This window comes from Myxine glutinosa, chromosome 10 (assembly GCF_964187855.1).
Source record: "Myxine glutinosa chromosome 10, kmMyxGlut1.1, whole genome shotgun sequence".
Taxonomy (NCBI): Eukaryota; Metazoa; Chordata; class Myxini; order Myxiniformes; family Myxinidae; genus Myxine; species Myxine glutinosa.
The window spans coordinates 63429867-63454489 of NC_136270.1; positions in this window are offsets into that span (position 1 = coordinate 63429867).

Genomic DNA, 24623 nt, shown 5'->3' on the forward strand with positions numbered 1-24623 from the left:
AGGAGGAAGCTGCCACCGACCACCCTGACCTTCGTGAGGTATGCATTTGTAGCCTGTCCCAGCTGCGACACACACCCACTCACCCGAAACCACGCTAAGATTTTATGTGGCCTGGCGAAATAATGTTCCTTCATTCACCCTCCTCACTATCTCCTCGTATGTTACTTCTTCAGGCTTGGAAGGTGACACCCTCATCTCCGACCACCATGAGGACGACGCCGACCATCCAGAGGACGGAAGGAGGAGCGACGATGCCGAGAGGATACCCGGAGGAACCTCGGAGAAGGAGCTCCGACGCCGAGAGGATACCCGGAGGAACCTCGGAGGAGGAGCTGCGGCGCCGAGAGGATACCTGGTTGAACCTCGGAGGAGGAGCTGCGACGCCGAGAGGATACCCGGAGGAACCTCGGAGGAGGAGCTGCGACGCCGAGAGTATACCCGGAGTAACCTCGGAGGAGGAGCTGCGACGCCGAGAGGCTACCTGGGTGAACCTCGGAGGAGGAGCTGCGACGCCGAGAGGATACTCGGAGGAACCTCGGAGAAGGAGCTCCGACGCCAAGAGGATACCCGGAGGAACCTCGGAGGAGGAGCTGCGGCACAGAGAGCATTCCCGGAGGAGCCTCGGAGGAGGAAGACGACGCCGACCATCCAGAGGACGGAAGGAGGAGCGACGATGCCGAGAGGATACCCGGAGGAACCTCGGAGAAGGAGCTCCGACACCGAGAGGATACCCAGAGGAACCTCGGAGGAGGAGCTACGACGCTGAGAGCATTCCCGGAGGAGCCTTGGAGGAGGAAGACGACGCCGACCATCCAGAGGGGGAAGCTGCCACCGACCACCCTGACCTTCGTGAGGTATGCACTTGTAGCCTGTCCCAGCTGCGACACACACCCACTCACCCGAAACCACGCTAAGATTTTATGTGGCCTGGCGAAATAATGTTCCTTCATTCACCCTCCTCACTATCTCCTCGTATGTTACTTCTTCAGGCTTGGAAGGTGACACCCTCATCTCCGACCACCATGAGGACGACGCCGACCATCCAGAGGACGGAAGGAGGAGCGACGATGCCGAGAGGATACCCGGAGGAACCTCGGAGAAGGAGCTCCGACGCCGAGAGGATACCCGGAGGAACCTCGGAGGAGGAGCTGCGGCGCCGAGAGGATACCTGGTTGAACCTCGGAGGAGGAGCTGCGACGCCGAGAGGATACCCGGAGGAACCTCGGAGGAGGAAGACGACGCCGACCATCCAGAGGAGGAAGCTGCCACCGACCACCCTGACCTTCGTGAGGTATGCACTTGTAGCCTGTCCCAGCTGCGACACACACCCACTCACCCGAAACCACGCTAAGATTTTATGTGGCCTGGCGAAATAATGTTCCTTCATTCACCCTCCTCACTATCTCCTCGTATGTTACTTCTTCAGGCTTGGAAGGTGACACCCTCATCTCCGACCACCATGAGGACGACGCCGACCATCCAGAGGACGGAAGGAGGAGCGACGATGCCGAGAGGATACCCGGAGGAACCTCGGAGAAGGAGCTCCGACGCCGAGAGGATACCCGGAGGAACCTCGGAGGAGGAGCTGCGGCGCAGAGAGCATTCCCGGAGGAACCTCGGAGGAGGAGCTGCGACGCCGAGAGTATACCCGGAGTAACCTCGGAGGAGGAGCTGCGACGCCGAGAGGCTACCTGGGTGAACCTCGGAGGAGGAGCTGCGACGCCGAGAGGATACTCGGAGGAACCTCGGAGGAGGAAGACGACGCCGACCATCCAGAGGAGGAAGCTGCCACCGACCACCCTGACCTTCGTGAGGTATGCACTTGTAGCCTGCCCCAGCTGCGACACACACCCACTCACCCGAAACCACACTAAGATTTTATGTGGCCTGGCGAAATAATGTTCCTTCATTCACCCTCCTCACTATCTCCTCGTATGTTACTTCTTCAGACTTGGAAGGTGACACCCTCATCTCCGACCACCCTGAGGACGACGCCGACCATCCAGAGGACGGAAGGAGGAGCGACGACGCAGAGAGCATTCCCGGAGGAACCTCGGAGAAGGAGCTACGACGCCGAGAGGATACCTGGAGGAACCTCGGAGAAGGAGCTACGACGCCGAGAGGATACCCGGAGGAACCTCGGAGGAGGAGCTGCGATGCCGAGAGCATTCCCAGAGGAACCTCGGAGGAGGAGCTGCGACGCCGAGAGCATTACTGGAGGAACCTCGAAGGAGGAGCTACGACGCCGAGAGCATTCCTGGAGGAACCTCGGAGGTGGAGCTACGATGCCGAGAGGATACCTGGAGGAACCTCGGAGAAGGAGCTACGACGCCGAGAGGATACCCGGAGGAACCTCGGAGGAGGAGCTGCGACGCCGAGAGCATTCCCGGAGGAACCTCGAAGGAGGAGCTGCGACGCCGAGAGGATACCCGGAGGAACCTCGGAGGAGGAGCTGCGACGCCGAGAGTATACCCGGAGGAACCTCGGAGGAGGAGCTGCGACGCCGAGAGGATACCTGGGTGAACCTCGGAGGAGGAGCTGCGATGCCGAGAGCATTCCCGGAGGAGCCTCGGAGGAGGAAGACAACGCCGACCATCCAGAGGACGGAAGGAGGAGCGACGATGCCGAGAGGAAAACCCGGAGGAACCTCGGAGAAGGAGCTCCGACGCCGAGAGGATACCCGGAGAAACCTCGGAGGAGGAGCTACGACGCCGAGAGCATTCCCGGAGGAGCCTCGGAGGAGGAAGACGACGCCGACCATCCAGAGGGGGAAGCTGCCACCGACCACCCTGACCTTCGTGAGGTATGCACTTGTAGCCTGTCCCAGCTGCGACACACACCCACTCACCCGAAACCACGCTAAGATTTTATGTGGCCTGGCGAAATAATGTTCCTTCATTCACCCTCCTCACTATCTCCTCGTATGTTACTTCTTCAGGCTTGGTAGGTGACACCCTCATCTCTGACCACCATGAGGACGACGCCGACCATCCAGAGGACGGAAGGAGGAGCGACGATGCCGAGAGGATACCCGGAGGAACCTCGGAGAAGGAGCTCCGACGCCGAGAGGATACCCGGAGGAACCTCGGAGGAGGAGCTGCGGCGCAGAGAGCATTCCCGGAGGAACCTCGGAGGAGGAGCTGCGATGCCGAGAGTATACCCGGAGGAACCTCGGAGGAGGAGCTGCGACGCGGAGAGGATACCCGGAGGAACCTCGGAGGAGGAGCTGCGATGCCGAGAGCATTCCCAGAGGAACCTCGGAGGAGGAGCTGCGACGCCGAGAGCATTACCGGAGGAACCTCGAAGGAGGAGCTGCGACGCCGAGAGCATTCCTGGAGGAACCTCGGAGGTGGAGCTACGATGCCGAGAGGATACCTGGAGGAACCTCGGAGAAGGAGCTACGACGCCGAGAGGATACCCGGAGGAACCTCGGAGGAGGAGCTGCGACGCCGAGAGCATTCCCGGAGGAACCTCGAAGGAGGAGCTGCGACGCCGAGAGGATACCCGGAGGAACCTCGGAGGAGGAGCTGCGACGCCGAGAGTATACCCGGAGGAACCTCGGAGGAGGAGCTGCGACGCCGAGAGGATACCTGGGTGAACCTCGGAGGAGGAGCTGCGATGCCGAGAGCATTCCCGGAGGAGCCTCGGAGGAGGAAGACGACGCCGACCATCCAGAGGACGGAAGGTGGAGCGACGATGCCGAGAGGATACCCGGAGGAACCTCGGAGGAGGAGCTCCGACGCCGAGAGGATACCCGGAGGAACCTCGGAGGAGGAGCTACGACGCCGAGAGCATTCCCGGAGGAGCCTCGGAGGAGGAAGACGACGCCGACCATCCAGAGGGGGAAGCTGCCACTGACCACCCTGACCTTCGTGAGGTATGCACTTGTAGCCTGTCCCAGCTGCGACACGCACCCACTCACCCGAAACCAAGCTAAGATTTTATGTGGCCTGGCGAAATAACGTTCCTTCATTCACCCTCCTCACTATCTCCTCGTATGTTACTTCTTCAGGCTTGGAAGGTGACACCCTCATCTCCGACCACCATGAGGACGACGCCGACCATCCAGAGGACGGAAGGAGGAGCGACGATGCCGAGAGGATACCCGGAGGAACCTCGGAGAAGGAGCTCCGACGCCGAGAGGATACCCGGAGGAACCTCGGAGGAGGAGCTGCGGCGCAGAGAGCATTCCCGGAGGAACCTCGGAGGAGGAGCTGCGACGCCGAGAGTATACCCGGAGGAACCTCGGAGGAGGAGCTGCGACGCGGAGAGGATACCTGGGTGAACCTCGGAGGAGGAGCTGCGACGCCGAGAGGATACCCGGAGGAACCTCGGAGGAGGAAGACGACGCCGACCATCCAGAGGAGGAAGCTGCCACCCGACCACCCTGACCTTCGTGAGGTATGCACTTGTCGCCTGTCCCAGCTGCGACACACACCCACTCACCCGAAACCACGCTAAGATTTTATGTGGCCTGGCGAAATAATGTTCCTTCATTCACCCTCCTCACTATCTCCTCGTATGTTACTTCTTCAGGCTTGGAAGGTGACACCCTCATCTCCGACCACCATGAGGACGACGCCGACCATCCAGAGGACGGAAGGAGGAGCGACGATGCCGAGAGGATACCCTGAGGAACCTCGGAGAAGGAGCTCCGACGCCGAGAGGATACCCGGAGGAACCTCGGAGGAGGAGCTGCGGCGCAGAGAGCATTCCCGGAGGAACCTCGGAGGAGGAGCTACGACGCCGAGAGCATTCCCGGAGGAGCCTCGGAGGAGGAAGACGACGCCGACCATCCAGAGGGGGAAGCTGCCACCGACCACCCTGACCTTCGTGAGGTATGCACTTGTAGCCTGTCCCAGCTGCGACACGCACCCACTCACCCGAAACCAAGCTAAGATTTTATGTGGCCTGGCGAAATAATGTTCCTTCATTCACCCTCCTCACTATCTCCTCGTATGTTACTTCTTCAGACTTGGAAGGTGACACCCTCATCTCCGACCACCCTGAGGACGACGCCGACCATCCAGAGGACGGAAGGAGGAGCGACGACGCAGAGAGCATTCCCGGAGGAACCTCGGAGGTGGAGCTACGACGCCGAGAGGATACTCGGAGGAACCTCGGAGGAGGAGCTCCGACGCCGAGAGGATACCCGGAGGAACCTCGGAGGAGGAGCTGCGATGCCGAGAGCATTCCCAGAGGAACCTCGGAGGAGGAGCTGCGACGCCGAGAGCATTCCCGGAGGAACCTCGAAGGAGGAGCTACAACGCCGAGAGGATACCCGGAGGAACCTCGGAGAAGGAGCTACGACGCCGAGAGGATACCCCGAGGAACCTCGGAGGAGGAGCTGCGACGCCGAGAGCATTCCCGGAGGAACCTCGAAGGAGGAGCTACGACGCCGAGAGCATTCCCGGAGGAACCTCGGAGGTGGAGCTACGATGCCAAGAGGATACCTGGAGGAACCTCGGAGAAGGAGCTACGACGCCGAGAGGATACCCGGAGGAACCTCGGAGGAGGAGCTGCGATGCCGAGAGCATTCCCAGAGGAACCTCGGAGGAGGAGCTGCGACGCCGAGAGCATTACCGGAGGAACCTCGAAGGAGGAGCTACGACGCCAAGAGCATTCCTGGAGGAACCTCGGAGGTGGAGCTACGATGCCGAGAGGATACCTGGAGGAACCTCGGAGAAGGAGCTACGACGCCGAGAGGATACCCGGAGGAACCTCGGAGGAGGAGCTGCGACGCCGAGAGCATTCCCGGAGGAACCTCGAAGGAGGAGCTGCGACGCCGAGAGGATACCCGGAGGAACCTCGGAGGAGGAGCTGCGACGCCGAGAGTATACCCGGAGGAACCTCGGAGGAGGAGCTGCGACGCCGAGAGGATACCTGGGTGAACCTCGGAGGAGGAGCTGCGATGCCGAGAGCATTCCCGGAGGAGCCTCGGAGGAGGAAGACGACGCCGACCATCCAGAGGACGGAAGGTGGAGCGACGATGCCGAGAGGATACCCGGAGGAACCTCGGAGGAGGAGCTCCGACGCCGAGAGGATACCCGGAGGAACCTCGGAGGAGGAGCTACGACGCCGAGAGCATTCCTGGAGGAGCCTCGGAGGAGGAAGACGACGCCGACCATCCAGAGGGGGAAGCTGCCACTGACCACCCTGACCTTCGTGAGGTATGCACTTGTAGCCTGTCCCAGCTGCGACACGCACCCACTCACCCGAAACCAAGCTAAGATTTTATGTGGCCTGGCGAAATAATGTTCCTTCATTCACCCTCCTCACTATCTCCTCGTATGTTACTTCTTCAGGCTTGGAAGGTGACACCCTCATCTCCGACCACCATGAGGATGACGCCGACCATCCAGAGGACGGAAGGAGGAGCGACGATGCCGAGAGGATACCCGGAGGAACCTCGGAGAAGGAGCTCCGACGCCGAGAGGATACCCGGAGGAACCTCGGAGGAGGAGCTGCGGCGCAGAGAGCATTCCCGGAGGAACCTCGGAGGAGGAGCTGCGACGCCGAGAGTATACCCGGAGGAACCTCGGAGGAGGAGCTGCGACGCGGAGAGGATACCTGGGTGAACCTCGGAGGAGGAGCTGCGACGCCGAGAGGATACCCGGAGGAACCTCGGAGGAGGAAGACGACGCCGACCATCCAGAGGAGGAAGCTGCCACCGACCACCCTGACCTTCGTGAGGTATGCACTTGTCGCCTGTCCCAGCTGCGACACACACCCACTCACCCGAAACCACGCTAAGATTTTATGTGGCCTGGCGAAATAATGTTCCTTCATTCACCCTCCTCACTATCTCCTCGTATGTTACTTCTTCAGGCTTGGAAGGTGACACCCTCATCTCCGACCACCATGAGGACGACGCCGACCATCCAGAGGACGGAAGGAGGAGCTGCGGCGCAGAGAGCATTCCCGGAGGAACCTCGGAGGAGGAGCTACGACGCCGAGAGCATTCCCGGAGGAGCCTCGGAGGAGGAAGACGACGCCGACCATCCAGAGGGGGAAGCTGCCACCGACCACCCTGACCTTCGTGAGGTATGCACTTGTAGCCTGTCCCAGCTGCGACACGCACCCACTCACCCGAAACCAAGCTAAGATTTTATGTGGCCTGGCGAAATAATGTTCCTTCATTCACCCTCCTCACTATCTCCTCGTATGTTACTTCTTCAGACTTGGAAGGTGACACCCTCATCTCCGACCACCCTGAGGACGACGCCGACCATCCAGAGGACGGAAGGAGGAGCGACGACGCAGAGAGCATTCCCGGAGGAACCTCGGAGGTGGAGCTACGACGCCGAGAGGATACTCGGAGGAACCTCGGAGGAGGAGCTCCGACGCCGAGAGGATACCCGGAGGAACCTCGGAGGAGGAGCTGCGATGCCGAGAGCATTCCCAGAGGAACCTCGGAGGAGGAGCTCCGACGCCGAGAGCATTCCCGGAGGAACCTCGAAGGAGGAGCTACAACGCCGAGAGGATACCCGGAGGAACCTCGGAGAAGGAGCTACGACGCCGAGAGGATACCCCGAGGAACCTCGGAGGAGGAGCTGCGACGCCGAGAGCATTCCCGGAGGAACCTCGAAGGAGGAGCTACGACGCCGAGAGCATTCCCGGAGGAACCTCGGAGGTGGAGCTACGATGCCAAGAGGATACCCGGAGGAACCTCGAAGGAGGAGCTATGACGCCGAGAGCATTCCCGGAGGAACCTCGGAGGTGGAGCTACGACGCCGAGAGGATACCCGGAGGAACCTCGAAGGAGGAGCTATGACGCCGAGAGCATTCCCGGAGGAACCTCGGAGGTGGAGCTACGATGCCGAGAGGATACCCGGAGGAACCTCGGAGGAGGAGCTACGACGCCGAGAGGATACCCGGAGGAACCTCGGAGGAGGAGCTGCGACGCCGAGAGGATACCCGGAGGAACCTCGGAGGAGGAGCTGCGATGCCGAGAGCATTCCCAGAGGAATCTCGGAGGAGGAGCTGCGACGCCGAGAGCATTCCCGGAGGAACCTCGAAGGAGGAGCTATGACGCCGAGAGCATTCCTGGAGGAACCTCGGAGGTGGAGCTACGATGCCGAGAGGATACCTGGAGGAACCTCGGAGAAGGAGCTACGACGCCGAGAGGATACCCGGAGGAACCTCGGAGGAGGAGCTGCGACGCCGAGAGCATTCCCGGAGGAACCTCGAAGGAGGAGCTACGACGCCGAGAGCATTCCCGGAGGAACCTCGGAGGTGGAGCTACGATGCCGAGAGGATACCCGGAGGAACCTCGGAGGAGGAGCTGCGACGCCGAGAGGATACCCGGAGGAACCTCGGAGGAGGAGCTGCGACGCCGAAAGGATACCCGGAGGAACCTCGGAGGAGGAGCTGCGACGCCGAGAGCATTCCCGGAGGAACCTCGAAGGAGGAGCTACGACGCCGAGAGCATTCCTGGAGGAACCTCGGAGGTGGAGCTACGATGCCGAGAGGATACCCGGAGGAACCTCGGAGAAGGAGCTGCGACGCAGAGAGGATACCTGGGTGAACCTCGGAGGAGGAGCTGCGACGCCGAGAGGATACCCGGAGGAACCTCGGAGGAGGAAGACGACGCCGACCATCCAGAGGAGGAAGCTGCCACCGACCACCCTGACCTTCGTGAGGTATGCACTTGTAGCCTGTCCCAGCTGCGACACACACCCACTCACCCGAAACCACGCTAAGATTTTATGTGGCCTGGCGAAATAATGTTCCTTCATTCACCCTCCTCACTATCTCCTCGTATGTTACTTCTTCAGGCTTGGAAGGTGACACCCTCATCTCCGACCACCATGAGGACGACGCCGACCATCCAGAGGATGGAAGGAGGAGCGACGATGCCGAGAGGATTCCCAGAGGAACCTCGGAGGAGGAGCTGCGACGCCGAGAGCATTACCGGAGGAACCTCGAAGGAGGAGCTACGACGCCGAGAGCATTCCTGGAGGAACCTCGGAGGTGGAGCTACGATGCCGAGAGGATACCTGGAGGAACCTCGGAGAAGGAGCTACGTCGCCGAGAGGATACCCGGAGGAACCTCGGAGGAGGAGCTGCGACGCCGAGAGCATTCCCGGAGGAACCTCGAAGGAGGAGCTGCGACGCCGAGAGGATACCCGGAGGAACCTCGGAGGAGGATCTGCGACGCCGAGAGTATACCCGGAGGAACCTCGGAGGAGGAGCTGCGACGCCGAGAGGATACCTGGGTGAACCTCGGAGGAGGAGCTGCGATGCCGAGAGCATTCCCGGAGGAGCCTCGGAGGAGGAAGACGACGCCGACCATCCAGAGGACGGAAGGAGGAGCGACGATGCCGAGAGGATACCCGGAGGAACCTCGGAGAAGGAGCTCCGACGCCGAGAGGATACCCGGAGAAACCTCGGAGGAGGAGCTACGACGCCGAGAGCATTCCCGGAGGAGCCTCGGAGGAGGAAGACGACGCCGACCATCCAGAGGGGGAAGCTGCCACCGACCACCCTGACCTTCGTGAGGTATGCACTTGTAGCCTGTCCCAGCTGCGACACACACCCACTCACCCGAAACCACGCTAAGATTTTATGTGGCCTGGCGAAATAATGTTCCTTCATTCACCCTCCTCACTATCTCCTCGTATGTTACTTCTTCAGGCTTGGAAGGTGACACCCTCATCTCCGACCACCATGAGGACGACGCCGACCATCCAGAGGACGGAAGGAGGAGCGACGATGCCGAGAGGATACCCGGAGGAACCTCGGAGAAGGAGCTCCGACGCCGAGAGGATACCCGGAGGAACCTCGGAGGAGGAGCTGCGGCGCAGAGAGCATTCCCGGAGGAGCCTCGGAGGAGGAAGACGACGCCGACCATCCAGAGGACGGAAGGAGGAGCGACGATGCCGAGAGGATACCCGGAGGAACCTCGGAGAAGGAGCTCCGACGCCGAGAGGATACCCGGAGAAACCTCGGAGGAGGAGCTACGATGCCGAGAGCATTCCCGGAGGAGCCTCGGAGGAGGAAGACGACGCCGACCATCCAGAGGGGGAAGCTGCCACCGACCACCCTGACCTTCGTGAGGTATGCACTTGTAGCCTGTCCCAGCTGCGACACGCACCCACTCACCCGAAACCAAGCTAAGATTTTATGTGGCCTGGCGAAATAATGTTCCTTCATTCACCCTCCTCACTATCTCCTCGTATGTTACTTCTTCAGGCTTGGAAGGTGACACCCTCATCTCCGACCACCATGAGGACGACGCCGACCATCCAGAGGACGGAAGGAGGAGCGACGATGCCGAGAGGATACCCGGAGGAACCTCGGAGAAGGAGCTCCGACGCCGAGAGCATACCCGGAGGAACCTCGGAGGAGGAGCTGCGGCGCAGAGAGCATTCCCGGAGGAACCTCGGAGGAGGAGCTGCGACGCCGAGAGTATACCCGGAGTAACCTCGGAGGAGGAGCTGCGACGCCGAGAGGCTACCTGGGTGAACCTCGGAGGAGGAGCTGCGACGCCGAGAGGATACTCGGAGGAACCTCGGAGGAGGAAGACGACGCCGACCATCCAGAGGAGGAAGCTGCCACCGACCACCCTGACCTTCGTGAGGTATGCACTTGTAGCCTGCCCCAGCTGCGACACACACCCACTCACCCGAAACCACGCTAAGATTTTATGTGGCCTGGCGAAATAATGTTCCTTCATTCACCCTCCTCACTATCTCCTCGTATGTTACTTCTTCAGACTTGGAAGGTGACACCCTCATCTCCGACCACCCTGAGGACGACGCCGACCATCCAGAGGACGGAAGGAGGAGCGACGACGCAGAGAGCATTCCCGGAGGAACCTCGGAGAAGGAGCTACGACGCCGAGAGGATACCTGGAGGAACCTCGGAGAAGGAGCTACGACGCCGAGAGGATACCCGGAGGAACCTCGGAGGAGGAGCTGCGATGCCGAGAGCATTCCCGGAGGAACCTCGGAGGAGGAGCTGCGACGCCGAGAGCATTACCGGAGGAACCTCGAAGGAGGAGCTACGACGCCGAGAGCATTCCTGGAGGAACCTCGGAGGTGGAGCTACGATGCCGAGAGGATACCTGGAGGAACCTCGGAGAAGGAGCTACGACGCCGAGAGGATACCCGGAGGAACCTCGGAGGAGGAGCTGCGACGCCGAGAGCATTCCCGGAGGAACCTCGAAGGAGGAGCTGCGACGCCGAGAGGATACCCGGAGGAACCTCGGAGGAGGAGCTGCGACGCCGAGAGTATACCCGGAGGAACCTCAGAGGAGGAGCTGCGACGCCGAGAGGATACCTGGGTGAACCTCGGAGGAGGAGCTGCGATGCCGAGAGCATTCCCGGAGGAGCCTCGGAGGAGGAAGACGACGCCGACCATCCAGAGGACGGAAGGAGGAGCGACGATGCCGAGAGGATACCCGGAGGAACCTCGGAGAAGGAGCTCCGACGCCGAGAGGATACCCGGAGAAACCTCGGAGGAGGAGCTACGACGCCGAGAGCATTCCCGGAGGAGCCTCGGAGGAGGAAGACGACGCCGACCATCCAGAGGGGGAAGCTGCCACCGACCACCCTGACCTTCGTGAGGTATGCACTTGTAGCCTGTCCCAGCTGCGACACACACCCACTCACCCGAAACCACGCTAAGATTTTATGTGGCCTGGCGAAATAATGTTCCTTCATTCACCCTCCTCACTATCTCCTCGTATGTTACTTCTTCAGGCTTGGAAGGTGACACCCTCATCTCCGACCACCATGAGGACGACGCCGACCATCCAGAGGACGGAAGGAGGAGCGACGATGCCGAGAGCATTCCCGGAGGAACCTCGAAGGAGGAGCTGCGATGCCGAGAGGATACCCGGAGGAACCTCGGAGGAGGAGCTGCGACGCCGAGAGTATACCCGGAGGAACCTCGAAGGAGGAGCTGCGACGCCGAGAGCATTCCCGGAGGAACCTCGGAGGTGGAGCTACGATGCCGAGAGGATACCCGGAGGAACCTCGGAGGAGGAGCTACGATGCCGAGAGGATACCCGGAGGAACCTCGGAGGAGGAGCTGCGACGCCGAGAGGATACCTGGGTGAACCTCGGAGGAGGAGCTGCGATGCCGAGAGCATTCCCGGAGGAGCCTCGGAGGAGGAAGACGACGCCGACCATCCAGAGGACGGAAGGAGGAGCGACGATGCCGAGAGGATACCCGGAGGAACCTCGGAGAAGGAGCTCCGACGCCGAGAGGATACCCGGAGAAACCTCGGAGGAGGAGCTACGACGCCGAGAGCATTCCCGGAGGAGCCTCGGAGGAGGAAGACGACGCCGACCATCCAGAGGGGGAAGCTGCCACCGACCACCCTGACCTTCGTGAGGTATGCACTTGTAGCCTGTCCCAGCTGCGACACACACCCACTCACCCGAAACCACGCTAAGATTTTATGTGGCCTGGCGAAATAATGTTCCTTCATTCACCCTCCTCACTATCTCCTCGTATGTTACTTCTTCAGGCTTGGAAGGTGACACCCTCATCTCCGACCACCATGAGGACGACGCCGACCATCCAGAGGACGGAAGGAGGAGCGACGATGCCGAGAGGATACCCGGAGGAACCTCGGAGAAGAAGCTCCGACGCCGAGAGGATACCCGGAGGAACCTCGGAGGAGGAGCTGCGGCGCCGAGAGGATACCTGGTTGAACCTCGGAGGAGGAGCTGCGACGCCGAGAGGATACCCGGAGGAACCTCGGAGGAGGAAGACGACGCCGACCATCCAGAGGAGGAAGCTGCCACCGACCACCCTGACCTTCGTGAGGTATGCACTTGTAGCCTGTCCCAGCTGCGACACACACCCACTCACCCGAAACCACGCTAAGATTTTATGTGGCCTGGCGAAATAATGTTCCTTCATTCACCCTCCTCACTATCTCCTCGTATGTTACTTCTTCAGGCTTGGAAGGTGACACGCTCATCTCCGACCACCCTGAGGACGACGCCGACCATCCAGAGGACGGAAGGAGGAGCGACGACGCAGAGAGCATTCCCGGAGGAACCTCGGAGAAGGAGCTACGACGCCGAGAGGATACCTGGAGGAACCTCGGAGGAGGAGCTGCGATGCCGAGAGCATTCCCAGAGGAACCTCGGAGGAGGAGCTGCGACGCCGAGAGCATTACCGGAGGAACCTCGAAGGAGGAGCTACGACGCCGAGAGCATTCCTGGAGGAACCTCGGAGGTGGAGCTACGATGCCGAGAGGATACCTGGAGGAACCTCGGAGAAGGAGCTACGACGCCGAGAGGATACCCGGAGGAACCTCGGAGGAGGAGCTGCGACGCCGAGAGCATTCCCGGAGGAACCTCGAAGGAGGAGCTGCGACGCCGAGAGGGTACCCGGAGGAACCTCGGAGGAGGAGCTGCGACGCCGAGAGTATACCCGGAGGAACCTCGGAGGAGGAGCTGCGACGCCGAGAGGATACCTGGGTGAACCTCGGAGGAGGAGCTGCGATGCCGAGAGGATACCCGGAGGAACCTCGGAGGAGGAAGACGACGCCGACCATCCAGAGGAGGAAGCTGCCACCGACCACCCTGACCTTCGTGAGGTATGCACTTGTAGCCTGTCCCAGCTGCGACACACACCCCACCCACTCACCCGAAACCACGCTAAGATTTTATGTGGCCTGGCGAAATAATGTTCCTTCATTCACCCTCCTCACTATCTCCTCGTATGTTACTTCTTCAGGCTTGGAAGGTGACACCCTCATCTCCGACCACCATGAGGACGACGCCGACCATCCAGAGGACGGAAGGAGGAGCGACGATGCCGAGAGGATACCCGGAGGAACCTCGGAGAAGGAGCTCCGACGCCGAGAGGATACCGGGAGGAACCTCGGAGGAGGAGCTGCGGCGCAGAGAGCATTCCCGGAGGAACCTCGGAGGAGGAGCTGCGACGCCGAGAGTATACCCGGAGGAACCTCGGAGGAGGAGCTGCGACGCCGAGAGGATACCTGGGTGAACCTCGGAGGAGGAGCTGCGACGCCGAGAGGATACCCGGAGGAACCTCAGAGGAGGAAGACGACGCCGACCATCCAGAGGAGGAAGCTGCCACCGACCACCCTGACCTTCGTGAGGTATGCACTTGTAGCCTGTCCCAGCTGCGACACACACACACTCACCCGAAACCACGCTAAGATTTTATGTGGCCTGGCGAAATAATGTTCCTTCATTCATCCTCCTCACTATCTCCTCGTATGTTACTTCTTCAGGCTTGGAAGGTGACACCCTCATCTCCGACCACCATGAGGACGACGCCGACCATCCAGAGGACGGAAGGAGGAGCGACGATGCCGAGAGGATACCCGGAGGAACCTCGGAGAAGGAGCTCCGACGCCGAGAGGATACCCGGAGGAACCTCGGAGGAGGAGCTGCGGCGTAGAGAGCATTCCCGGAGGAGCCTCAGAGGAGGAAGACGACGCCGACCATCCAGAGGACGGAAGGAGGAGCGACGATGCCGAGAGGATACCCGGAGGAACCTCGGAGGAGGAGCTCCGACGCCGAGAGGATACCCGGAGGAACCTCGGAGGAGGAGCTGCGACGCCGAGAGCATTCCCGGAGGAACCTCGAAGGAGGAGCTACGACGCCGAGAGCATTCCCGGAGGAACCTCGGAGGTGGAGCTACGATGCCGAGAGGATACCCGGAGGAACCTCGGAGGAGGAGCTACGATGCCGAGAGGATACCCGGAGGAACCTCGGAGGAGGAGCTGCGACGCCGAGAGGATACCCGGAGGAACCTCGGAGGAGGAGCTGCGACGCCGAGAGGATACCCGGAGGAACCTCGGAGGAGGAGCTCCGACGCCGAGAGGATACCCGGAGGAACCTCGGAGGAGGAGCTGCGACGCCGAGAGGATACCCGGAGGAACCTCGGAGGAGGAGTTGCGACGCCGAGAGTATACCCGGAGGAACCTCGGAGGAGGAGCTGCGACGCCGAGAGGATACCTGGGTGAACCTCGGAGGAGGAGCTGCGACGCAGAGAGCATTCCCGGAGGTACCTCGGAGGAGGAGCTGCGACGCCGAGAGTATACCCGGAGGAACCTCGGAGTAGGAGCTGCGACGCCGAGAGGATACCTGGGTGAACCTCGGAGGAGGAGCTGCGATGCCGAGAGGATACCCGGAGGAACCTCGGAGGAGGAAGACGACGCCGACCATCCAGAGGAGGAAGCGGCCACCGACCACCCTGACCTTCGTCAGGTATGCACTTGTAGCCTGTCCCAGCTGCGACACACACCCACTCACCCGAAACCACGCTAAGATTTTATGTGGCCTGGCGAAATAATGTTCCTTCATTCACCCTCCTCACTATCTCCTCGTATGTTACTTCTTCAGGCTTGGAAGGTGACACCCTCATCTCCGACCACCATGAGGACGACGCCGACCATCCAGAGGACGGAAGGAGGAGCGACGATGCCGAGAGGATACCCGGAGGAACCTCGGAGAAGGAGCTCCGACGCCGAGAGGATACCCGGAGGAACCTCGGAGGAGGAGCTGCGGCGCAGAGAGCATTCCCGGAGGAGCCTCGGAGGAGGAAGACGACGCCGACCATCCAGAGGACGGAAGGAGGAGCGACGATGCCGAGAGGATACCCGGAGGAACCTCGGAGAAGGAGCTCCGACGCCGAGAGGATACCCGGAGAAACCTCGGAGGAGGAGCTACGATGCCGAGAGCATTCCCGGAGGAGCCTCGGAGGAGGAAGACGACGCCGACCATCCAGAGGGGGAAGCTGCCACCGACCACCCTGACCTTCGTGAGGTATGCACTTGTAGCCTGTCCCAGCTGCGACACGCACCCACTCACCCGAAACCAAGCTAAGATTTTATGTGGCCTGGCGAAATAATGTTCCTTCATTCACCCTCCTCACTATCTCCTCGTATGTTACTTCTTCAGGCTTGGAAGGTGACACCCTCATCTCCGACCACCATGAGGACGACGCCGACCATCCAGAGGACGGAAGGAGGAGCGACGATGCCGAGAGGATACCCGGAGGAACCTCGGAGAAGGAGCTCCGACGCCGAGAGGATACCCGGAGGAACCTCGGAGGAGGAGCTGCGGCGCAGAGAGCATTCCCGGAGGAACCTCGGAGGAGGAGCTGCGACGCCGAGAGTATACCCGGAGGAACCTCGGAGGAGGAGCTGCGACGCGGAGAGGATACCTGGGTGAACCTCGGAGGAGGAGCTGCGACGCCGAGAGGATACCCGGAGGAACCTCGGAGGAGGAAGACGACGCCGACCATCCAGAGGAGGAAGCTGCCACCGACCACCCTGACCTTCGTGAGGTATGCATTTGTAGCCTGTCCCAGCTGCGACACACACCCACTCACCCGAAACCACGCTAAGATTTTATGTGGCCTGGCGAAATAATGTTCCTTCATTCACCCTCCTCACTATCTCCTCGTATGTTACTTCTTCAGGCTTGGAAGGTGACACCCTCATCTCCGACCACCATGAGGACGACGCCGACCATCCAGAGGACGGAAGGAGGAGCGACGATGCCGAGAGGATACCCGGAGGAACCTCGGAGAAGGAGCTCCGACGCCGAGAGGATACCCGGAGGAACCTCGGAGGAGGAGCTGCGGCGCCGAGAGGATACCTGGTTGAACCTCGGAGGAGGAGCTGCGACGCCGAGAGGATACCCGGAGGAACCTCGGAGGAGGAAGACGACGCCGACCATCCAGAGGAGGAAGCTGCCACCGACCACCCTGACCTTCGTGAGGTATGCACTTGTAGCCTGTCCCAGCTGCGACACACACCCACTCACCCGAAACCACGCTAAGATTTTATGTGGCCTGGCGAAATAATGTTCCTTCATTCACCCTCCTCACTATCTCCTCGTATGTTACTTCTTCAGGCTTGGAAGGTGACACCCTCATCTCCGACCACCATGAGGACGACGCCGACCATCCAGAGGACGGAAGGAGGAGCGACGATGCCGAGAGGATACCCGGAGGAACCTCGGAGAAGGAGCTCCGACGCCGAGAGGATACCCGGAGGAACCTCGGAGGAGGAGCTGCGGTGCAGAGAGCATTCCCGGAGGAACCTCGGAGGAGGAGCTGCGACGCCGAGAGTATACCCGGAGTAACCTCGGAGGAGGAGCTGCGACGCCGAGAGGCTACCTGGGTGAACCTCGGAGGAGGAGCTGCGACGCCGAGAGGATACTCGGAGGAACCTCGGAGGAGGAAGACGACGCCGACCATCCAGAGGAGGAAGCTGCCACCGACCACCCTGACCTTCGTGAGGTATGCACTTGTAGCCTGCCCCAGCTGCGACACACACCCACTCACCCGAAACCACACTAAGATTTTATGTGGCCTGGCGAAATAATGTTCCTTCATTCACCCTCCTCACTATCTCCTCGTATGTTACTTCTTCAGACTTGGAAGGTGACACCCTCATCTCCGACCACCCTGAGGACGACGCCGACCATCCAGAGGACGGAAGGAGGAGCGACGACGCAGAGAGCATTCCCGGAGGAACCTCGGAGAAGGAGATACGACGCCGAGAGGATACCTGGAGGAACCTCGGAGAAGGAGCTACGACGCCGAGAGGATACCCGGAGGAACCTCGGAGGAGGAGCTGCGATGCCGAGAGCATTCCCAGAGGAACCTCGGAGGAGGAGCTGCGACGCCGAGAGCATTACCGGAGGAACCTCGAAGGAGGAGCTACGACGCCGAGAGCATTCCTGGAGGAACCTCGGAGGTGGAGCTACGATGCCGAGAGGATACCTGGAGGAACCTCGGAGAAGGAGCTACGACGCCGAGAGGATACCCGGAGGAACCTCGGAGGAGGAGCTGCGACGCCGAGAGCATTCCCGGAGGAACCTCGAAGGAGGAGCTGCGACGCCGAGAGGATACCCGGAGGAACCTCGGAGGAGGAGCTGCGACGCCGAGAGTATACCCGGAGGAACCTCGGAGGAGGAGCTGCGGCGTAGAGAGCATTCCCGGAGGAGCCTCGGAGGAGGAAGACGACGCCGACCATCCAGAGGACGGAAGGAGGAGCGACGATGCCGAGAGGATACCCGGAGGAACCTCGGAGGAGGAGCTCCGACGCCGAGAGGATACCCGGAGGAACCTCGGAGGAGGAGCTACGACGCCGAGAGCATTCCCGGAGGAGCCTCGGAGGAGGAAGACGACGCCGACCATCCAGAGGGAGAAGCTGCCACCGACCACCCTGACCTTCGTGAGGTATGCACTTGTAGCCTGTCCCAGCTGCGACACGCACCCTCTCACCCGAAACCAAGCCAAGATTTTATGTGGCCTGGCGAAATAACGTTCCTTCATTCACCCTCCTCACTATCTCCTCGTATGTTACTTCTTCAGGCTTGGAAGGTGACACCCTCATCTCCGACCACCATGAGGACGACGCCGACCATCCAGAGGATGGAAGGAGGAGCGACGATGCCGAGAGGATACCCGGAGGAACCTCGGAGAAGGAGCTCCGACGCCGAGAGGATACCCGGAGGAACCTCGAAGGAGGAGCTGCGGCGCAGAGAGCATTCCCGGAGGAACCTCGGAGGAGGAGCTACGACGCTGAGAGCATTCCCGGAGGAGCCTCGGAGGAGGAAGACGACGCCGACCATCCAGAGGGGGAAGCTGCCACCGACCACCCTGACCTTCGTGAGGTATGCACTTGTAGCCTGTCCCAGCTGCGACACGCACCCACTCACCCGAAACCAAGCTAAGATTTTATGTGGCCTGGCGAAATAATGTTCCTTCATTCACCCTCCTCACTATCTCCTCGTATGTTACTTCTTCAGGCTTGGAAGGTGACACCCTCATCTCCGACCACCATGAGGACGACGCCGACCATCCAGAGGACGGAAGGAGGAGCGACGATGCCGAGAGGATACCCGGAGGAACCTCGGAGAAGGAGCTCCGACGCCGAGAGGATACCCGGAGGAACCTCGGAGGAGGAGCTGCGGCGTAGAGAGCATTCCCGGAGGAGCCTCGGAGGAGGAAGACGACGCCGACCATCCAGAGGACGGAAGGAGGAGCGACGATGCCGAGAGGATACCCGGAGGAACCTCGGAGGAGGAGCTCCGACGCCGAGAGGATACCCGGAGGAACCTCGGAGGAGGAGCTACGACGCCGAGAGCATTCCCGGAGGAGCCTCGGAGGAGGAAGACGACGCCGACCATCCAGAGGGGGAAGCTGCCACCGACCACCCTGACCTTCGTGAGGTATGCACTTGTAGCCTGTCCCAGCTGCGACACGCACCCACTCACCCGAAACCAAGCCAAGATTTTATGTGGCCTGGCGAAATAACGTTCCTTCATTCACCCTCCTCACTATCTCCTCGTATGTTACTTCTTCAGGCTTGGAAGGTGACACCCTCATCTCCGACCACCATGAGGACGACGCCGACCATCCAGAGGACGGAAGGAGGAGCGCCGATGCCGAGAGGATACCCGGAGGAACCTCGGAGAAGGAGCTCCGACGCCGAGAGGATACCCGGAGGAACCTCGAAGGAGGAGCTGCGGCGCAGAGAGCATTCCCGGAGGAACCTCGGAGGAGGAGCTACGACGCCGAGAGCATTCCCGGAGGAGCCTCGGAGGAGGAAGACGACGCCGACCATCCAGAGGGGGAAGCTGCCACCGACCACCCTGACCTTCGTGAGGTATGCACTTGTAGCCTGTCCCAGCTGCGACACGCACCCACTCACCCGAAACCAAGCTAAGATTTTATGTGGCCTGGCGAAATAATGTTCCTTCATTCACCCTCCTCACTATCTCCTCGTATGTTACTTCTTCAGACTTGGAAGGTGACACCCTCATCTCCGACCACCCTGAGGACGACGCCGACCATCCAGAGGACGGAAGGAGGAGCGACGACGCAGAGAGCATTCCCGGAGGAACCTCGGAGGTGGAGCTATGACGCCGAGAGGATACTCGGAGGAACCTCGGAGGAGGAGCTCCGACGCCGAGAGGATACCCGGAGGAACCTCGGAGGAGGAGCTGCGATGCCGAGAGCATTCCCAGAGGAACCTCGGAGGAGGAGCTGCGACGCCGAGAGCATTCCCGGAGGAACCTCGAAGGAGGAGCTACAACGCCGAGAGGATACCCGGAGGAACCTCGGAGAAGGAGCTACGACGCCGAGAGCATTCCCGGAGGAACCTCGGAGGTGGAGCTACGATGCTGAGAGGATACCCGGAGGAACCTCGGAGGAGGAGCTACGACGCTGAGAGGATACCCGGAGGAACCTCGAAGGAGGAGCTACGACGCCGAGAGCATTCCCGGAGGAACCTCGGAGGTGGAGCTACGATGCTGAGAGGATACCCGGAGGAACCTCGGAGGAGGAGCTACGACGCCGAGAGGATACCCGGAGGAACCTCGAAGGAGGAGCTACGACGCCGAGAGCATTCCCGGAGGAACCTCGGAGGTGGAGCTACGATGCTGAGAGGATACCCGGAGGAACCTCGGAGGAGGAGCTACGACGCCGAGAGGATACCCGGAGGAACCTCGGAGGAGGAGCTGCGACGCCGAGAGGATACCCGGAGGAACCTCTGAGGAGGAGCTGCGATGCCGAGAGCATTCCCAGAGGAACCTCGGAGGAGGAGCTGCGACGCCGAGAGCATTCCCGGAGGAACCTCGAAGGAGGAGCTACGACGCCGAGAGCATTCCTGGAGGAACCTCGGAGGTGGAGCTACGATGCCGAGAGGATACCTGGAGGAACCTCGGAGAAGGAGCTACGACGCCGAGAGGATACCCGGAGGAACCTCGGAGGAGGAGCTGCGACGCCGAGAGCATTCCCGGAGGAACCTCGAAGGAGGAGCTACGACGACGAGAGCATTCCCGGAGGAACCTCGGAGGTGGAGCTACGATGCCGAGAGGATACCCGGAGGAACCTCGGAGGAGGAGCTACGACGCCGAGAGGATACCCGGAGGAACCTTGGAGGAGGAGCTGCGACGCCGAAAGGATACCCGGAGGAACCTCGGAGGAGGAGCTCCGACGCCGAGAGGATACCCGGAGGAACCTCGGAGGAGGAGCTGCGACGCCGAGAGGATACCCGGAGGAACCTCGGAGGAGGAGCTGTGACGCCGAGAGTATACCCGGAGGAACCTTGGAGGAGGAGCTGCGACGCCGAGAGGATACATGGGTGAACCTCGGAGGAGGAGCTGCGACGCCGAGAGGATACCCGGAGGAACCTCGGAGGAGGAAGACGACGCCGACCATCCAGAGGAGGAAGCTGCCACCGACCACCCTGACCTTCGTGAGGTATGCACTTGTAGCCTGTCCCAGCTGCGACACACACCCACTCACCCGAAACCACGCTAAGATTTTATGTGGCCTGGCGAAATAATGTTCCTTCATTCACCCTCCTCACTATCTCCTCGTATGTTACTTCTTCAGGCTTGGAAGGTGACACCCTCATCTCCGACCACCATGAGGACGACGCCGACCATCCAGCGGACGGAAGGAGGAGCGACGATGCCGAGAGGATACCCGGAGGAACCTCGGAGAAGGAGCTCCGACGCCGAAAGGATACCCGGAGGAACCTTGGAGGAGGAGCTGCGGCGCAGAGAGCATTCCCGGAGGAACCTCGGAGGAGGAGCTGCGACGCCGAGAGTATACCCGGAGGAACCTCGGAGGAGGAGCTGCGATGCCGAGAGGATACCTGGGTGAACCTCGGAGGAGGAGCTGCGACGCCGAGAGGATACCCGGAGGAACCTCGGAGGAGGAAGACGACGCCGACCATCCAGAGGAGGAAGCTGCCACCGACCACCCTGACCTTCGTGAGGTATGCACTTGTAGCCTGTCCCAGCTGCGACACACACCCACTCACCCGAAACCACGCTCAGATTTTATGTGGCCTGGCGAAATAATGTTCCTTCATTCACCCTCCTCACTATCTCCTCGTATGTTACTTCTTCAGGCTTGGAAGGTGACACCCTCATCTCCGACCACCATGAGGACGACGCCGACCATCCAGAGGACGGAAGGAGGAGCGACGATGCCGAGAGGATACCCGGAGGAACCTCGGAGAAGGAGCTCCGACGCCGAGAGGATACCCGGAGGAACCTCGGAGGAGGAGCTCCGACGCCGAGAGAATACCCGGAGGAACCTCGGAGGAGGAGCTGCGATGCCGAGAGCATTCCCAGAGGAACCTCAGAGGAGGAGCTGCGACGCCGAGAGCATTCCCGGAGGCACCTCGAAGGAGGAGCTACGACGCCGAGAGCATTCCTGGAGGAACCTCGGAGGTGGAGCTACGATGCCGAGAGGATACCCGGAGGAACCTCGGAGAAGGAGCTACGACGCCGAGAGGATACCCGGAGGAACCTCGGAGGATGAGCTGCGACGCCGAGAGCATTCCCGGAGGAACCTCGAAGGAGGAGCTACGACGCCGAGAGCATTCCCGGAGGAACCTCGGAGGTGGAGCTACGATGCCGAGAGGATACCCGGAGGAACCTCGGAGGAGGAGCTACGATGCCGAGAGGATACCCGGAGGAACCTCGGAGGAGGAGCTGCGACGCCGAGAGGATACCCGGAGGAACCTCGGAGGAGGAGCTGCGATGCCGAGAGCATTCCCAGAGGAACCTCGGAGGAGGAGCTGCGACGCCGAGAGCATTCCCGGAGGAACCTCGAAGGAGGAGCTACGACGCCGAGAGCATTCCTGGAGGAACCTCGGAGGTGGAGCTACGATGCCGAGAGGATACCCGGAGGAACCTCGGAGAAGGAGCTACGACGCCGAGAGGATACCCGGAGGAACCTCGGAGGAGGAGCTGCGACGCCGAGAGCATTCCCGGAGGAACCTCGAAGGAGGAGCTACGACGCCGAGAGCATTCCCGGAGGAACCTCGGAGGTGGAGCTACGATGCCGAGAGGATACCCGGAGGAACCTCGGAGGAGGAGCTACGACGCCGAGAGGATACCCGGAGGAACCTCGGAGGAGGAGCTGCGACGCCGAGAGTATACCCGGAGGAACCTCGGAGGAGGAGCTGCGACGCCGAGAGGATACCTGGGTGAACCTCGGAGGAGGAGCTGCGACGCCGAGAGGATACCCGGAGGAACCTCGGAGGAGGAAGACGACGCCGACCATCCAGAGGAGGAAGCTGCCACCGACCACCCTGACCTTCGTGAGGTATGCACTTGTAGCCTGTCCCAGCTGCGACACACACCCACTCACCCGAAACCACGCTAAGATTTTATGTGGCCTGGCGAAATAATGTTCCTTCATTCACCCTCCTCACTATCTCCTCGTATGTTACTTCTTCAGGCTTGGAAGGTGACACCCTCATCTCCGACCACCATGAGGACGACGCCGACCATCCAGAGGACGGAAGGAGGAGCGACGATGCCGAGAGGATACCCGGAGGAACCTCGGAGAAGGAGCTCCGACGCCGAGAGGATACCCGGAGAAACCTCGGAGGAGGAGCTACGACGCCGAGAGCATTCCCGGAGGAGCCTCGGAGGAGGAAGACGACGCCGACCATCCAGAGGACGGAAGGAGGAGCGACGATGCCGAGAGGATACCCGGAGGAACCTCGGAGAAGGAGCTCCGACGCCGAGAGGATAGCCGGAGAAACCTCGGAGGAGGAGCTACGACGCCGAGAGCATTCCCGGAGGAGCCTCGGAGGAGGAAGACGACGCCGACCATCCAGAGGGGGAAGCTGCCACCGACCACCCTGACCTTCGTGAGGTATGCACTTGTAGCCTGTCCCAGCTGCGACACGCACCCACTCACCCGAAACCAAGCTAAGATTTTATGTGGCCTGGCGAAATAACGTTCCTTCATTCACCCTCCTCACTATCTCCTCGTATGTTACTTCTTCAGGCTTGGAAGGTGACACCCTCATCTCCGACCACCATGAGGATGACGCCGACCATCCAGAGGACGGAAGGAGGAGCGACGATGCCGAGAGGATACCCGGAGGAACCTCGGAGAAGGAGCTCCGACGCCAAGAGGATACCCGGAGGAACCTCGGAGGAGGAGCTGCGGCACAGAGAGCATTCCCGGAGGAGCCTCGGAGGAGGAAGACGACGCCGACCATCCAGAGGACGGAAGGAGGAGCGACGATGCCGAGAGGATACCCGGAGGAACCTCGGAGAAGGAGCTCCGACGCCGAGAGGATACCCGGAGGAACCTCGGAGGAGGAGCTACGACGCTGAGAGCATTCCCGGAGGAGCCTTGGAGGAGGAAGACGACGCCGACCATCCAGAGGGGGAAGCTGCCACCGACCACCCTGACCTTCGTGAGGTATGCACTTGTAGCCTGTCCCAGCTGCGACACGCACCCACTCACCCGAAACCAAGCTAAGATTTTATGTGGCCTGGCGAAATAATGTTCCTTCATTCACCCTCCTCACTATCTCCTCGTATGTTACTTCTTCAGGCTTGGAAGGTGACACCCTCATCTCCGACCACCATGAGGACGACGCCGACCATCCAGAGGACGGAAGGAGGAGCGACGATGCCGAGAGGATACCCGGAGGAACCTCGGAGAAGGAGCTCCGACGCCGAGAGGATACCCGGAAGAACCTCGGAGGAGGAGCTGCGGCGCAGAGAGCATTCCCGGAGGAACCTCGGAGGAGGAGCTGCGACGCCGAGAGTATACCCGGAGGAACCTCGGAGGAGGAGCTGCGACGCCGAGAGGATACCTGGGTGAACCTCGGAGGAGGA